The following is a 15,699-nucleotide window of genomic DNA, read 5'->3' as shown; positions in this document are numbered from 1 at the left end:
AGTTTTGCTTGCATATCTATGTGTACCACATGTATTCCTGGTGTCCAGGAATGTCAGAAGATGGTATTGGATACCCTAGAAGTGGCATTATAGATGGTTGTAAATCACCATGTCCGTACTGGGAATTGAACCGGGGTTCTCCACAAAAGCAGGAAGTGCTCTTAACCTCTGGGTGATCTCTCCACTCAGCCACCCCCAAAATTTCCATTCTTTCTGTATATGTGACCTTTTGTTTACTTTCTTGGAGCAAACATTTCAATTTGGAAGAATGTGCCACCAGGAGATATTTTTTTTAAATAATAAAGATGTTTTGACTATCATAGCATCAACACTATGACAAGAACCAATGTAATAATAATCAAAAGATGCTACTATAGCCAGCCGACAGTGGCACAAGCCTTTAACGAGGGCATTTGGGAAGCAGAGGCAGGTGGGTCTCTGAGTTCAGGCTAACCAGGTCTACAGAGTGAATTCCAGGACAATCAGAGTTCTGTTACACAAAGAAACCCTGTTATGAAAAAACCAACAAACAAACAAACAAACAAAAAGATGCCACTGCCTTCTGTTTCAGTTTTATTTTCATTTCTGTTGTTTGTTTTTTGAGACAGCATTTGTTTTAGTCCTGGCTTACCTGGAACTTGTCAATAGACCAGGCTGGCCTCGAACTCAGAGACTGTCTTGCTTCTGTCTCATGAGTGCTAGGATTAAAGGTGAGTGCTATGTCTGGCCAGCTGTGTTGAATTTCATAATGTGAAGACCACATCAATCTCCAACATGAACCCAAGGACATGAGACCCTTTTTTGTTTCTCTGGAGGTGGCAACATTATGATTTTGAAGTTTTATTTCCTAGCTTTGGAGAGATAACTAAGCATTTCTGAATTCATACTGCTCTTACAGAGGACCAAGGCTCTTTTCCCCATTTCCACATCAGGTGACTCACAGATGCTTGTAAATCCAGGTCACTCTTCTGGCCTCTGAGTACACTACACTCGTGGGTACACACATTAGAAATAAAACGAAACTCTTTAAAACAGAAAAGAAGTATGCCTCTTGTCAATGCTGTTTCTCCAATTAGCCTAGCATAACAGCTGGTGGCCAAGCTTAGCCACAATCAGAAAGTTTCGTCTTAAAATTTTAATTATATTGTAAAGTACAAGGCCTTTGAACTGATTTCAGAGTTGTAATTTTTGTGAGGACTCACTATTCTTTGTCTAGCTATTTTGATCTATAATTTTTAGTCTTTAAAAATGTATGTAAAGCCAGAGGTGTTGGAGTTCCTGGAGGTACTGAGTTACAGGCAGTAGATCGCCATGCAATGTAGGTGCTGAGATTCGAACTGAGGTCCTTTGCAAGGGCAGCGAATGCTATTGAACCATCTCTGAAGCTGAGGCCCACTCATCTTACGAGAGGATTTGGCACTGTGCTTACAATCTAAAGATATGAGCACAGGTAGACAATATTTATGTACACATGTCTCATAAAGATAACTCTCAAAGCTTTTATGAGTAAGTAAAATTTTAAAGTATTTTAAGTAAAGTGCTTTTACTTAGAGTATAACTTGTCAGTATTAATGCTAGCCTGTTAATTGATTGTTTTTATAGACTTAATAAATTTTAATCTGAAGTGTGTATGGTTGAGTTTAATTTTTTTAATTGTTTTTATTGAGCTATATATTTTCCTCTGTCCCCTCTCTCACTTTCCCCTCCCCTTCTACCCTCTCCCACGGATCCCCATGATCCCCATGCTCCCAATTTACTCAGGAGCTCTTGTCTTTTTCTACTTCCCATGTAGATTAGATCCATGTATGTCTCTGTTAGGGTCCTCTTTGTTGTCTATTTTTCTGGGATTGTGAATTGTAGGCTGGTTTTTCTTTGCTTTATGTATAAAAGCCACTTATGAGTAAGTACATATTATACTTGTCTTTCTGGGTCTGGATTACCTCACTCTATGTGGTATTTTCTAGATTCATTCATTTGTCCACAAATTTCAAGATGTCATTATTTTTTTTTCTGCTGTGTAGTACTCCATTGTGTAAATGTACCACATTTTCCTTACCCATTCTTCAGTTGAGGAGCATTTAGGTTGTTTCCAGGTTCTGGCTATGACAAACAATGCTGCTATGAACATAGTTGAGTACATGTCCTTGTGGCACGATTGAATATCCTTTGGGTATATACTCAAAAGTAGTATTACTGGGTCTTGAGGTAGGTTGTTTCCTAATTTTATAAGAAATTGTCATACTGATATCCAAAGCAGCTGTACCAGCTTGCACTCCCACCAGCAATGGAGGAGTGTTCCCTTTACCCCACATCCTCTCCAGCATAACTTGTCATAGTGTCTTTGTTCTTGGCCATTCTTAAAGGTGTAAGATGAAATTTCAAAGTTGTTTTGATTTGCATTTCTCTGATGGCTAAGGATGTTGAGCATTTCCTTAAGTGTCTTTCAGACATTTTAGATTTCTCTGTTGAGAGTTCTCTGCTTAGGTGTGTACCCCATTTTTTATTGGATTATTTGTTCTTTTGATGACCAATTTCTTGAGTTCTTTATATATTTTGGAGATCAGCCTTCTGTCTAATGTGGGGTTGCTGAAGATCTTTTCCCATTCTGTAGACTGATGTTTTGTCTTGTTGACCATGTCCTTAGTTTTACAGAAGCTTCTCAGTTTCAGGAGGTCCCATTTATTAATGATTTCACTCAACGACTGTGTTACTGGGGTTATAGTTAGGAAGTGATCTCCTGTGCCAATGCGTTCAATTGTACTTCCTACTTTCTCTTCTATGAGGTTCAGTGTGGTTGGTTTAATGCTGAGGTCTTTGATCCTTTTGGACTTGAGTTCTGTGCTTGATGATAGACATGGATCTGTTTTCATTATTCTACATGTTGATATCCAGTTATGACAGCAACATTTGTTGAATATGCTTTCTTTTTTTATATTTTTTGCTTCTTTGTCAAAAATCAGATGATTATTGGTGTGTGGATTGATATCTGGGTTTTTGATTTGGTTCTATTTGTCCTCCTGTCTGTTTTTATGTCAATACTAGGCTGTTTTCAGTACTGTAGCTCTGTAATGGACTTTGAAGTCAGAAATTGTGATTCCTCCAGAAGTTCCTTTATTGTAACAGGATTTTTTGGCTATCCTGAGTTTTCTGCTTTTCTGTATTAAGTTGAGTATTGTTCTTTTGAGGTCTGTGAAGAATTTTGCTGGGATTTTGATGGGCATTGCATTGACTGTAGATTGCTTTTGGTTAAGATTGCCATTTTTACTATGTTAATTCTACCTACCCAAGAGCATGGGAGATCTTTCCATTTTCTGGTGTCTTCTTCAGTTTCTTTCTTCAAAAATTTAAAATTCTTGTCATACTGGCTTTCTACTTGTTTGGTTAGAGTTATTCCAATATATTTTATGTTATTTTTGGCTATTGTGAAGGGTGATGGTTCTCTGATTTCTTTCCCAGCCCATTTATCATCTGTGTAAAGAGGAGGGCTACTATTTTTTTTTCAAGTTAATCTTATATCCTACTACATTACTGAAGGTGTTTATGAGTTGTAGAAATTCTTTGGGGTCACTTATGAAAACTATCATATCATCAGCAAATAGTGAGAGTTTGACTTCTTTTCTGATTTGTACCCCCTTGATTCTTTCTTTCTTTCGTTCTTTTTTTCTTTCTTTCTTTCTTTCTTTCTTTCTTTCTTTTTTTTTTTTTTGGTGTCTTATTGCTCTAGCTAGGACCTTAAGAACTATATTGAGTAGATATGGAGAGAGTGAACAACCTAACTTGTTCCTGATTTCAGTGGGATTGCTGGGAGTTTCTCTCCATTTAGTTTGATGTTGGCTGTTTGCTTGCTGTATATTGCCTTTATTATGTTTAGGTATATTTCTTTTATCCCTGCTCTCTCCAAGACCTTTATCATGAAGGGATGTTGTATTTTGGATTTTTCAGCATCTAATGAGATATTCATGTGGGTTTTTTTTTCGGTTTGTTTATATGGTGGATTACATTGACAGAACTTCATATGTTGAACCATCCCTGCATCTGTGGGATGAAGCTGACTTGATCATGGTGGATGATTTGCCAATATGTTATTGAGTATTTTTGCATCAGTGTTCATAAGTGAGATTGGTCTGTAATTTTCTTTCTTAGTAATGTCTTTGTATGGTTTGGGTATCAGGGTAATTGTAGCTTCATAAAGAGTTTGGTAATGTTCCTTTTGTTTCTATTGTGTGGAATGATTTGGGGAGTATTGGTCATAATTCTTCTTTGAAAATCTTGTAGAATTCTGTGCTGAACCCATCTAGTCCAGGGCTATTTTTGGTTGGGAGATATTTGATGCCTGCTTCTATTTCTTTAGCAGTTATACATCTATTTAATTTGCTTCTCTGGTCTTGATTTAATTTTGGTAATGATATTTATCCAGAAAATTTCTTTTAAGTTTTCTAATTTTGTGGAATACAAGTTTTTGAAATATGACCTGATGATTCTCTGTATTTCCTCCGTGTCTCTTGTTATGTCCCCCTTTACATTTTTGACTTTGTTAATTTGGATGTTCTCTCTCTGCCTTTTGGTTAAAAGTTTGGATAAAAGTTTGTCTATTTTGTTAATTTTCTCAAAGAACCAACTCTTTGTCTCATTGATTCTTTGTATTGTTTTCTTTGTTTCGATTTTGTTGTTTTCAGCTCTCAGTTTGATTGTTTCCTGCCATCTTGTCCTCCTGGGTGAGTTTGCTTGTTTTTGTTCTAAAGTTTTCAAATGTTCTGTTAACTCACTAGTGTGAGATTTTTCCATCTTCTTTATATAGGTATCTAGTGCTATGAACTTTCCTCTTAACACTGCTTTCATCGTGTCCCATAAATTTGGGTATGTTGTGTGGTCATTTTCATTGGCACTTAAGAAGGGCATTCTGTGAGGTTGTCTATACAATGACAAAGCATAAAATACTGTGAATTATGGAAAGGAAAGATCCTTTCTTTACGAATGTGGCTACAGAGTACTTCTCATGAATTAAAGTTTCCTTTAATTTCAGACTCTCAGATAACAACCTTTTTTTTTAAAGATTTATTTATTTATTATGTATACAACATTCTGTCTAGATGTATGCCCGCATGCCAGAGGAGGGCGCCAGATGGTTGTGAGCCACCATGTGGTTGCTGGGAATTGAACTCAGGACCTCTGAAAGAGCAGCCAGTGCTCTTAACCTCTGAGCCATCTCTCCAGCCCCAGATAACAACCTTTATATATGATTTCCAAATAAGGAATTCAGTTCCAGGGTTACACAGAGAAATCTTGTTTCTCAAAACCAAAATAAATAAATAAATAAAAATAATTCATCACTCAGGAGGCAGAGGCAGGTAGATCTCTGAGTTCAAGGCAGGCTTAGTCTACAGGTGAGGTCTAGGACAGCCAGTGATACACAGAGAAACCCTATCTTGACACACTAAATAAATAAAAAGAATTCAATCATCCAACATGGAAAAACACATATATATTGGTCAGCCTACATAAATCTCTCTAAAGTATCCTTAATCCTGTCAGAAATGATGAAGACTGCTCTTCCTGAAAGGAAGTACTCAGTACGTATGCACAGATTTAATGCTACAATATGTTACACATACAATGCTCAATCATGGATGTTAGCAGGAGAAAACTAATGCCTGCCTATCTCTGGATATAATGAATCAAGGAAAAATTGCAAAGTAAAATATGTAACACTATATGTATGAAAAGCAAAGCAAAAACCCAAACCGACCAAGTGAGTGGGGGGGAGTATGGGGAATGCCTTCTGATTTGGTTTGGTTTTCAAGACAGGGTTTCTCTTCTAGTTCTGGCTGTTCTTGAACTCTCTGTAGATCAGGCTGGCCTTGAACTCAGGGATCTACCTGTCTCTGCCTCTTGAGTGCTGGGATTAAAGTAGTTCACACCATGTCTGACTCAATTGGGAAGGTTTCTCTCTCTCTCTCTCTCTCTCTCTCTCTCTCTCTCTCTCTCTCTCTCTCTCTCTCTTTCCTTTTCTCCTTTCTTTCTTCCTTTTTAATTTCTGTTTTTTCGAGATAAGGTTTCTTTATGTAGCCTTGGCTGCCCTGTAGACTGGGCTGGCCTCAGACTCACATAGATCCACCTGGCTCTCCCTGCCAAGTTCTAGGATCAAGTGCGTGCACCACTGCACCCAGCTCCACTGGGAATTTCTCAAGGGAGGGAGGCATAGAGCATGGTAGGAAGGCTGGGGGGAGGGGTTGAAGTGTGAACTAAAGCAAAGTAAGTCTGCAAAAGTCACATAGAAATCCACTACATTGTGAGTCGATTAAAAAGTAGAAGTTTAAAAAAAATCAGAGGGAAGCTAACCATGATGCATGTCTACTTGTTACAAATTAATGTCATCTGAATAGGAAACCTCACCTAAAGAATGGTCCTGGTTGTTTATGTGGGAAGACTCTTCCCATCTGGGCATGGCACCTTTCGGTAGCAGTCCAGTTTTAAAGAGGGCATGGTAGAAGGAAGATTTGGCTTCCTTGTCATTCCCTCGTACTGAGCAGCTGATTTACGTGATTGTTCTTCTTGATTCTTTACTATGTCAGAACCAGAATTCCCAAGCTTCCATTGTGGACCAAAGATGAGCAGCTCTCTAAGGAATCTTCCAGGCTCCTGGTACCACACAGGTACTACTGAAGCATCAAGCCCCGTGAGAGACTCTGGTGCCTGTAGGACCACTCTGACTGCTAAGGCATCCAGCCTAGAGGACCAAGCAGCTACCAGCTTCTCAGCCTATCAAGTGGGATTAAGGTGTTACTATTTTAGCATAAGCTAATTTCGTTCACATATACAAACACACACATGCATGCACGCAAACAGACATACATGCATAAATAAATAAAATCTAAACAAATTCAATTCCTGGCTTCAGACAAACAAAAAAATGAAGCATATAATAATGGCTGTGACCCAAAAAACAAAACTAGGGAAATTTGTAAATGTGATCAGATCTACTGTTAGAATATGGCACTTATAACTGTCCTATGAGCAAGGGAAGGCTAACATATGCTCAGGTACAAGTAGTTTGAACAGAAGTCAAATTCTAAGAGGATATACAGAAAAATAATGTTACAAGAAAAACTAACATACAATGGATAATTTAATATCAACATATAAATGATTTTAGGGCTCAGGAGAAGGCTCAATGAGTAAGAGTTCTTGTTACGTAAGTGTGAGGCCCTGAGTTCAAGTACCCAGCACCCACACACAAAGCTGCAGGAGGTCCATGTGAGCCTGTTGTTACCCCAGTGACTTGCCATGGGATGGGAAGAGGAGAGGAGAGGGCTGATAACTGCACCTGGCTGCCAATCTAGCTGCAAGTTCAGTGAGAAACCTGCTACAAGGGGGGAAAAGTAGAGAGATGAGAGCAGAAGTCCACACGTCTTCTTCTGACCTCTGCAAAGGTAAGTCATGTACATCTCACACAGATATACACGTGGGTGCACACACACAGAGACAGAGAGAGAGAGACAGAGAGAGAGAGAGAGAGAGACAGAGAGAGAGAGAGACAGAGAGAGCATCCAAAAGTATTTTCTTTTTTATTCACAAAAAAAGAATTAGTGTTTTCATACAATGGTGAAACCTACCACTGAGACCAGTAAGAAAATCCAAGATGGACAAAAAGCCATTTTCGCCCTTCCGACTTGAAAACATCATTTGGTAGGTGGGTATATTATAAACATCAATGACTCAGATTTAAAATAAAGGGAGAAGTATTCACTCATACATGGCTTTTAGACATAAAGCAAAGAAAAACCAGCCTACACACCATAACCCCAGAGAACCTAGACAACAATGAGGACCCTAAGAGAGACATACGTGGATCCACATAGGTAGGAAAAAAAGACAAGATTTCCTGAGTAAACACGTAGCATGGGGGTCATGGGAGAGCGTAGAGAGGGAGAGGAGTGGGAAAAATGTATAACTCAAAAAAGAAAAAAACCAATAAAATCAGATAAAAGGAGAAATTACTACCTGATTTGACATAAAAAAAAGACATCACCAAGTACATGTAACTATTGATGTTTCTCCCTTGGAGAGACTTTCACTGTCAGAAGTTCTTCCTCACTTTTCTTCAGCATTTGTTCTAATTTAAAACCAACACAAGGTGCTGGAGAGATGGTCTCAGCGGCTAACAACCATCTGTAATTCTAGTTCCGGGGGACCTGGCACCTCTTCGCAACTCGGAAGGCTCCTGCATGCATGTGGCACACACACATACACTCAGGCATGCACTAACATGCATACATGAGCAATGAATATGGCTTCAACAAACCTTTCAGAATTAAGTTAGCGCGCTTTCTTTGTACTTTTGGAGTTGTTTCTTCAATCTCACTGGTCTCTAGCTCCTGAGATCAAGGAGACTTTGGACCTTAGACAGTTGCAGTGGGATGGGAAGATGAGCGGAGGAGGCTGATAGCTGTGCCTGGTTTACTTTTCAGCTTAATGCTTATTTTCTAGAGAAATTAGAAGTGAGGAGTCCAGAGTTTTAATTTAAAATCTTTCGACTGTTATGATTTTGACCTGTGTTTAGCTTGCATTATGTCTGGGGCTCCCGGAGAGCAGAAGAGGGCGTTGGATTCCCGGAGACTGGAGTTCCAGGTGGTTGTGAGCCACCATGCAGATGCTGGGTATTGAACCTGGGTCCTCTGAAGGAGCAGCCAGTGCTCTTATCTGCTGAGCCATTGTTCCAACTTCCAAAATGTACTTTTAAGAATGAGATACCAAAATTCACATCTTTTATCCCAGTACAGAGGAGGCAGAGGCAGGAAGATCACTGTGAGTTTGAAGCCAACCTGGTCTCAGTACTTCCAGGAAAGCCAGAGCCATATAGAGGGACCCTATCTCAAAAAGGTAGATAGATAGATAGATAGATAGATAGATAGATAGATAGATAGATAGATAGATAGATGGATAGATAGATGATAGATAGATAGACAGATGAATAGACAGATAGAGAGACAGATAGTAGATAGATAGATAGATAGATAGATAGATAGATAGATAGATGATAGACAGATAGATAGATAGACAGACAGACAGACAGACAGACAGACAGACACAGAAAAGTGAACATATCAGAGAAGCTAAGAAACACATAAACATACCACAACAACAAATCCATTTGTGCTGGTTATGATTTTATCAACTTGACATAAACTAGAGTCACCTGAGAAAAGAGAACTCAACTGAGAAGATTCTGGTATCAGATTGTCCTATAAGGACAAGTGTGTGGCATTTAAAATACTATGTGGGAGCCCCAGTCCAAGGCGGATAGTGCTACCCCTGGGAAAATGGCCCAGGGTTGTATAATAAAGAAGGTTGAGGGAGCTATGAGGAACAAGCCAGCAAGCGGCATTTCTCCACGGCCTGTGCTTCAGTTCTTGTCTCTAGGTGCCTACACTGATTCCCACTTTGATGAAATAAACCTTTTCGTCCTCCATGTTCCTTTCTCCTTCCTTGGGCCCTGATGTTTATGCCAGCAACCTAAAGCAAGCTAGTTTACCATTAATTTACATAAAATAATGCTTGCTAATGGTTTAAAAACTTTTTCAAAAAGAGACAGGTCATCAAAGGAGATCTGTCTTGCCAGGCACTGTGGCACATGATTGTTAATTCCAGCATTCAGGAGGCAGAGGCAGGCAAATTTCTGTGGTCCGAGACTAGTTTTGTCTATATAGCAAGTTCCAGGCCATTAGGGGTTATACAGTGAGACCATGTGTCAAAAAATAAAACGCAAAAATGTCCTTCCACATCACAGGTTAAGGTAAATAATCTGAAAACGGTTAGAGATGTAACCGTCATAGAATTAAGTGTAAAATGCATTTTTCAACATATTTTCACCTTACCAAGAGACTATGATCATGTATCTTATTGAAAAACCATGGAAAAATTGTATTTCTAAAGAACAGTATCCAATATATCATGGAAAATATTTTAGTGTTCATAAGGCACTAGCGCCCTGGTCTTCATCTCACACAGCAGGGGCAAAGCTGCTGGAACTCCATGTGCCTTACCACTGCTCTTTACAGACCACAGCAGAAGACATGGGGCTTCCTGGTAGGTTATTTGTAAAATCTGCTAAGCATAACACACGTTGAGTCATGGCAGTAAACACAGTCCCCTCTCCTTACCAATCTGCCTATTATTTCTAAGATACTAAATTTCTCTTCACTTCATTACTGAGGCCTTTGAAAAAATTCACAGGTATGATTTCACAAATATAGAATTACATTCAACTCCTGCTAGTCCTCTGCCAGAAAACTAATGCTTCTGGGAAGACACAGCTCACTCACCGCATATGAACACATTTAGTGGAAATTACCAAGTCTATGGTGCACACGATCTTTACCAAGTGGACACAAATATCAACTTATATTTTAGAATGATTGAAGAAATGACAATAAAAAGGATAAAAATCATTGAAAACACAAATTTACAAAAGAAAAACTCTGTAATTAGATGTATATAACACAGGTAGCTAGCCACATAAAAGAAAAGAAAAAAACAGCAAACTTGTAAACATGATCTGACTTATGATTTAGCTTGGTGGTGCCCACCTTTAATCTCAGCATTTGGGAGGAACAGACAGGTAGATTTCTGTGAGTTTGAGTCCAGCCTGGTCTACACAGCAAGTTCCAGGAGAGTCACAGCTACATAAAAAAAAAGATCGTGTTGCAAAATTCAAAAGGAACCAATCCCTCCAAATGTGTGTATATATGTATATATGTGTGTGTATGTATGTATGTGTGTATATGTATAATGTATTTAACCCTACCATCTGATTAGATAGGGAGGTTAACATTTGTTATTCTAAAAGTGAATGTAAAATCAATCAAAACTGAAGACAGGTAGGCAAATAAAAAAATCAGAGTCATCAAAGAGAAAAATAAGCATACACATAAAAGAATGGATATAAATCAATACGGAAATGAAAGTTGCTATGGCTCAGGAGATGACTCAAGTGGGTTAGGAGAATTTGCTGTGCAGGTATAAGTAACTGAGCCTGAATCCCTAGTACATGCATAGAAGGCGGGTTTTCCTCACAAGCCTGCTTTTATCCTCAGAGCTATATTGGTACAGATAGGTAATAAATCACATCTTCCTGACTGCCAGTTCAGCTCTGACCTCCTTTCAAGAGAGAAAGCAGTGTAATAGAACAAGAAAACATGTTCATAACTCACTAACACACACACCATGTATAATCTTTAAATGGCTTTTTAATTCATGGAAGATAATGACTTAGACATTCATGAGGCATACATAGTTGGATCTCTGGGAGCTCAAGGCTAGCCTCCTCTACGTTATGAATTTTAGGTTATCCTGTGCTAGACAATACGAGCCTGTCTCAAAAACAAAACAAAAAAACCAAATACCAACAAAAGCAAAATGAATGAGGCTATAGCCAAGAATGTCAGACTTTCCCCCATGAAACCAGAAGAATAATCTCAATATTCATTAAAAAAAATCAATGGCCTACTAACTAAACTGATGGAACAAAATACTTTTTTTGTTGTTTGTTTTTATTTTGTTAATTTTTTTTCGAGACAAGGTTTCTCTATGTAGCTCTGGCTGTCCAGGAACTTGCTTTGTAGAGCAGGCTGGCCTTGAACTTACAGAGATCTTCCTACCTCTGCCTCCCAAGTGCTGGCATTAAAGGCACACACCATCACTGCCTGGCATAATAAAATAGTATTAATAAATACTTCCATATTAAAATATCAATGGGCTGCTAAACAAAACAAAACCAGATGAAAGATAAAACTAACTCATGTATAAAAACACATCATCCATTAAACTTACACACTAGCTCTTCAGAAAACGACAAGATCATTTCATTATACTTTGCTTTATTCTCATGATTTTCTTTTCAGATGAAGGTCTCCCCTGCTGGGTGAAAGTGATCATTCCACTTCACCTACATGGATGGATTAGTGCTAACTTTCAACAATAAAAATTAGAAATCTGGACCCCAGACATGGATCTTTAAAAATGAACTATACTGCTGGATGTGGAGGCTGACACCTTGCCTGGGAACATCAGGAAAGCTAACGCCAGAAGATGGCCAATTCAGGGTCACCTTAGAATAGCAAAATATGACGTTTCATTCACAGTATGTATTTTCTGGATAAAGCAAAGAAACACCCCCCCCCCAAAAAAGTGTTCAGTCCTTTGTATTGCTGGCATTTGTCAGAATGAGCCTGAGGGATTTTCAAGGGACTTCTCCAGTATTTGCTATTACACCTGATATGGCACAGATTTTTGTCATTCTTATAGAAGAAAATTAGAGCTGAAGTGAGTGCACATGTGTGTCAATTGAAGAATCCAAGAGTAAGAATATAAAAAATGTAGATTCCAGAAATAGGAATGTAGAAATAAAGAAATACAAAGTTGTAAGCCCAGGAGAATGAGAACAGGCTGTCAGCAGCTTTCTCAGCAGCTTGAGGATTAACTATTAACAGTGGGTTACTTTGCTTTATAACCCATAGCTCTACTTACAAAGCCAAACCATCTCTCTGCAAACTGAGAGCTGGCCTACGGATATGAGCTGAGTCAACTTTTAAGAAATAGATATTTGACCTCTGGGTTATGCATTATCCCTGCTATGTGAAACTGGCAGCATCAAAGGGGAGAGCACAGGGCGTCAGTAAACACCATCTGGAAGTACCAAAGAAGACAATAAAGTACAAACACTAGTTTAATTGAAAAACTCTGTTAATGAAGATTGTAAAGTAAGGCAATCTGTATCTGAGTTTTACCTTGAGATTGTAAAAATTCCTTTGTTCAGACCTAATGCCTGGTGCCCCTAGTAGAAAAAGAAAAAGGTGGGTTTAGAAAACAGCCTTTGCCACAGCCTTACAAATCCATCTCTGGCTATGGTCTCAGCTAGCTGATAAGCTTTTTGTGCTCCATGGAGATTTTTTATTTTATTTTTTATTTTTTCTTGGATTTTGGTTTCTGGGATAAAGTTTGCTTCTGATTTATTAGACTTCAGTGATCTGCCCCCATCTTTGCACAACCCCCTGGACCCAATTCTCATTTTTCAGGCATATCTCCTGGCTGTCCTGGAGATATGCCTGCCTCTGCTTACTGAGTGCTGGAATTAAAAATGAGCATCACCACTGCCGGACCCCAATTGTCTCTTTTAACCAACCTTGTTATTTCTTAATTTTTGAGTTGATCCAAGAATTTTCTCACATATTTTGCAACAATGAGTTCTCAAGATACATTCTTTTAAATGTTGTAAAACTGGTAATGAATATTTTACAAATCCTTTATTAACCTACAGTGAGTATAATCATGTCTGTAAAAGAACCTGGGATAATTGAAAAATTTGGAAGATTTCCCATGTATGAACAATTTCTCTCCGAAATATTAACTTGAATATTTTTTGAGGGCCCCGAGAGAACTAAAAGCCTTCTACATTGTGTGCACAAGGTTTCTCTGCAGTGTGGGCTATTTTACTTCTTTTGACACAATCAAAAGAATAAAGACGGCTTTCTCTCATTACGTGTAGCGTTTCTAATACTAAAAGCCATATCGAATTAAAAAAATATATAGCTTCTCAAGCCCTACTGTGGTGGCATGCGCATTTAATCCCAGCACCTGGGAAGCAGAAGCAAGTGGATCTCTCTGAGTTCAAGCCCAACCTGGTCTACAGAATAAGTTCCAGGACAATCAGGGCTATACAACAAAACCCTGTTTTCAAAAACCAAAAACCAAACCAAACAAACAAACAAAAAAAAATCCAACAACAGAACCCCACTTCTTTCTCTCCACTATGACATTTTCCCACATTTTAAACATAAACTTTCACTCTCTTGTAGTTTGATTTCTGTGAGAGCAGATTAAGTGGAGGCCGTTTTGGGCTGGAGAGATGGCTCAGAGGTTAAGAGCACTGGCTGCTCTCCCAGAGGTTCAATTCCCAGCAACCACATGATGGCTCACAACCATCTGGTGAGATCTGGTGTCCTCTTCTGGCGGGCAGGGATACATGCAGACAGGACACTAGTATACATCACTAGTAAATAAATCTTTTTAAAAAGTACATTTAAAAAAGAGAAGACTGTCTCATGTTACAAATATCTTTTCTATGAATTAGTGCATGTCTTCCCAAACGATATCTTAAGAAGCCCTTCTCACACTTCTTACATACATAAGGTCTCTCTCTCCAGTGTGAGTTCTTCCATGTATTTCCAGCTGATTAGAAGATATAAATCCTTTCGCACACTTCTTACACTCATAGGGTCTCTTGTTGCCGTGGATTTGTTCATGTCTTTGAATATAAAAAGAATAACGAAAGGTTTTCCCACATTGATTGCATACATATGGTCTCTCTCCTGTATGAATTCTTTCATGTGTTTTAAGGGTACTAGAATAAGCAAAGGTTTTCCCACAGTGATCACACACATAGGGCTTCTCACCAGTGTGAATTCTTTCATGTGTTTTTAGGGAGCCGGAACAAGTAAAGCTTTTCCCACATTACTTGAAAAGAAAGGGATTCACGGAACTGTGAATTACTTCATGCTTTTGCAACTGAATCAAAAGCCTGAAGGCATCCCCACAATCCTTACATACATACGGTTTTTCCCCCAGTGTGAGTTCATTCATGTACTTGAAGGTTACTAGAAGTAATGAAGGCTTTCACACATTGCTTACATACATACGGTTTCTCTCCAGTGTGAATTCTTGTGTGTCTTCAAAGGGAAGCTGAACGAGAAAAAGTTTTCCTACGCTGATTACACACATAGGACTTTGCATCATGATTACATACAGAAGACATCTCAACAGTGTGAATTATTATTTTATGTCTTATAAGGTAACCTAACCTAACGAAGCCTTTCCCACACAGTTCACATACATGGGTATTTTTACCACAACAAATCTTTTCATGTGTTTTTAAGAAATCGAGATATGAAAAGCATTTCCCACACTGTTCACATATGTGAGACTTCTTTGCATGGGCACGACCGTCATTCCTTTGACCAGATCGGAGACAAAGAAGGTCTTCTTTGCACTCCTTATTTTTAGAAGGTTTCCCTCCAGTGTGAGCACTTTTATGTGTCTGAAGGGACAGAGGAGAACTGGAGCTGCCTTCAAACCCCTTATGTTTATACAACTTCTGTCCATAGTCCTGGTCTTCGTGAGGTTTCTGTCCTTCCTGATGGTTCAGGGGCACACCTAGAGATGAACGGCCAATACTTTCTTCTCCACACACATGCTTTTTACGTGTGGCAAGTTCTGAACAAGATTTCAGGTTCACAGAGGGCTCTGGAATACAGCTGAGGATTTCTGGACACTGAAGACTTACTTTACAGTCACGGAATTTCTCTACCACTTGACTGCTGCAAAACAGGTTAAGAGCGCATGACTAAGACCTTGTTTACTAATGACTGAAGGAAAGAAATGTTGGTTTCATGCTGAGAAATCGCCTGTAACATGTTTGGACTGCAATGCTTTCCAAGACCCCTTGAGGAGTGCTACAAATGAAACAATGGTATTCATGTATGATGGAGTATGTCTCCTTGAGAGCATTACATATTCCCATAACTGTTCAACAAAAATTTGAATCCACAATATTATGCACATTCTAAATGAGCTTCAAATAGAGTAGACCCACCAGCATACTGGAGATGCCAGCAGAATAGAATGACCACTGGGGACAGTAGCAGA

This window comes from Microtus pennsylvanicus, chromosome 8 (assembly GCF_037038515.1).
Source record: "Microtus pennsylvanicus isolate mMicPen1 chromosome 8, mMicPen1.hap1, whole genome shotgun sequence".
Lineage (NCBI taxonomy): Eukaryota > Metazoa > Chordata > Mammalia > Rodentia > Cricetidae > Microtus > Microtus pennsylvanicus.
The sequence above is the reverse complement of the archived record's forward strand: the minus strand, read 5'-3'. Positions refer to the sequence as shown.